Genomic DNA, 3,303 nt, shown 5'->3' with positions numbered 1-3,303 from the left:
GCTAGCAGATAGCAGCTAAAGGAAGCATCAGTGTTTCCAAGGCTAAAGGGGTTCTAGAGAATTCTGATGGGGTTCTAGTTGGAATTTAAAGGGTTGTGGTTGGGTTGTAGAGGTTTCTAGTTGGGTTATAGAGAGTTCTGATGATGTTCTAGTTGGGATTTAAAGGGTTCTGATGGGGTTCTAGTTGGAATTTAAAGGGTTCTGGTGGGGTTGTCGGTCCTGCTATTCCCAGAGCAGGAGTTTGGTTCACATTGCCGGCAGTAAGTCGGACCTGTTCCCAGTGTATATTGGCCTCCAGCAGGACTGTCCTCTATCACCGGTTCTGTTCATCACCCACATGGACAGAATTTCTAGGCATAGCCAGGGGCCGGAGGCGGACCGGATGGGGGCCGGAGGGGGGCCGGAGGGGGGCCGGAGGGGGGCCAGAGGGGGGCCAGAGGGGGGCCGGTTTGGGGACCACAGGATCTCGTCTCGGCTATTTGCAGATGATGTGGTTCTGTTTGCTCCATCAAACCTGGACCATCAGCGTGCACTGACACGGTTCTCAGCTGATTGTGAAGCAGCTGGGATGAAGATCAGCACCTCTAAATCTGAGGCCATGGTTCTCCACCGGAACAAGATGGCTTGCCCCCTCCAGGTGGGTGGAGTGCCCTTGTCCCAGGTGGAGGAGTTCAAGTATCTTGGGGTCTTGTTCACGAGTGGGGGAAAGATGGAGCGTGAGATCGACAGGCGGATCGGTGCAGCGTCTGCAGTTATGTGGACGTTGTATCGGTCCGTCGTGGTGAAGAAGGAGCTGAGCCAAAAAGCGAAGCTCTCGATTTATCGGTCGATCTTCGTTCCTCCCCTCACCTATGGTCATGAACTATGGGTCATGACCGAAAGAACGAAATCCCGGATACAAGCGGCTGAAATGAGCTTCCTCCGTAGGGTGGCTGGGCGTACCCTCAGCTCAGTCACTCTGAGAGATAGGGTGAGTAGCTCAGTCACCCTTAGAGATAGGGTGAGGAGCTCAGTCACCCATAGAGATAGGGTGAGGAGCTCAGTCACCCTGAGAGATAGGGTGAGGAGCTCAGTCAGTCTGAGAGATAGGGTGAGGAGCTCAGTCACCCTGAGAGATAGGGTGAGGAGCTCAGTCACCCTGAGAGACAGGGTGAGGAGCTCAGCCACCCTTAGAGATAGGGTGAGGAGCTCAGTCACCCTTAGAGATAGGGTGAGGAGCTCAGTCACCCTTAGAGATAGGGGGAGGAGCCCCCGGACGCCTCCCCAGGGAGGTGTTCCGGGCATGTCTCTCTGGTAGGAGGCCTCGGGGCAGACCCAGGACACGCTGGAGGGACTATGTCTCTCTATGGCCTGGGAACGCCTTGGGGTGCCACCGGAAGAGCTGGAGGAAGAGTCTTGGGTGAGGGAAGTCTGGACAACTCTGCTAGACTGCTGCCTCCACGACCCGGCCTGGATTAGCGGCAGACAATGGATGTATGGATGAATGGATGGGTTGTAGAGGTTTCTATTTGGGTTATAGATAGATCTCATGGGGTTCTAGTTGGAATTTAGAGCCTTAATTCCCCACTCACATCCAAGAGAGTTGAAGACAAAACACAGCCTTGGCGACTGGGTGTCTGGGAATCTGAAATGTAGATTAGGTTTGTTTTCGTTCAGGCGATTCAGCTTTATCTGCTGACCTTGAGTGTCTCTGGTCTCCAATGCTGCTCCAATTGAAGATTGTAGCTTCCCAGTCGAGTTCTAATATCGTCCAAGATGGTCCCAATTTCACGTAAACGTTCAAGAGTCGTGACCTGCGTACTCTTGAGTTCGTTTATCACATGATTCTGAGCGTTCTAAGCTCGGCACAGTCCTTCGGTGACGATAGGCAGCCTTCCCAATGCAGCTGCTAGCGTCTTCTCAACTTTGCGATTGATCAGAAAGCTGCCAGCTCCAATCAGCAGCATACCTGCTGTCATGAATCCCAATATGTAGAGGTCCTCCATATCCTCCATGGAAAGAATGGCCAAACACAGGGACCTCCAGGAACCTCCAGGAACCTCCAGGAACCCCAGGAACCTCCAGGAACCTCCAGGAACCCCAGGGATCCAGCATGGATCCGGCTGCAAATGTCCCATCGGGACATGCAGACTCTCCTTTGCAGATCGTCGTGTTGAAACAATTTGGTCGATCACATTGAGAGACCAGCTGATCAATCCATGGTTCTGGTTTAAATTCTGATGTGGTGTGAAGAGAGGCTCTTGTTAGATCTGACATGAGATGGTATAGGACGGTACAGGACAGTACAGGACGGTACAGGACGGTACAGGACAGTACAGGACGGTACAGGACGGTACAGGACGGTACAGGATAGTACAGGATGGTACAGGACAGTACAGGACGGTACAGGACGGTACAGGACAGTACAGGACAGTACAGGACAGTACAGGACGGTACAGGACGGTACAGGATAGTACAGGATAGTACAGGACAGTACAGGACGGTACAGGATAGTACAGGATGGTACAGGACGGTACAGGATAGTACAGGACAGTACAGGACAGTACAGGATGGTACAGGATAGTACGGGACAGTACAGTACGGTACAGGACGGTACAGGACGGTACAGGATAGTACAGGATAGTACAGGACAGTACAGGACAGTACAGGACGGTACAGGATAGTACAGGATGGTACAGGACGGTACAGGACAGTACAGGACAGTACAGGACGGTACAGGACGGTACAGGACGGTACAGGATAGTACAGGATAGTACAGGACAGTACAGGACAGTACAGGACGGTACAGGATAGTACAGGATGGTACAGGACGGTACAGGATAGTACAGGACAGTACAGGACAGTACAGGATGGTACAGGATAGTACGGGACAGTACAGGATGGTACAGGACAGTACAGGACAGTACAGGACAGTACAGGATGGTACAGGATAGTACGGGACAGTACAGGACGGTACAGGATGGTACAAGACAGTACAGGACGGTACAGGACAGTACAGGACGGTACAGGATAGTACAGGACAGTACAGGACGGTACAGGACAGTACAGGACAGTACAGGATAGTACAGGATAGTACAGGACAGTACAGGACAGTACAGGACGGTACAGGATAGTACGGGATAGTACGGGACAGTACAGGACGGTACAGGATGGTACAAGACAGTACAGGACGGTACAGGACAGTACAGGACAGTACAGGACAGTACAGGACGGTACAGGATAGTACGGGACAGTACAGGACGGTACAGGATAGTACAAGACAGTACAGGACGGTACAGGACAGTACAAGACAGTACAGGACAG

Source organism: Blennius ocellaris, assembly GCF_963422515.1.
Source record: "Blennius ocellaris genome assembly, chromosome: 2".
In the NCBI taxonomy this organism is placed as follows: Eukaryota; Metazoa; Chordata; class Actinopteri; order Blenniiformes; family Blenniidae; genus Blennius; species Blennius ocellaris.
This window is presented reverse-complemented; position numbering follows the sequence as displayed.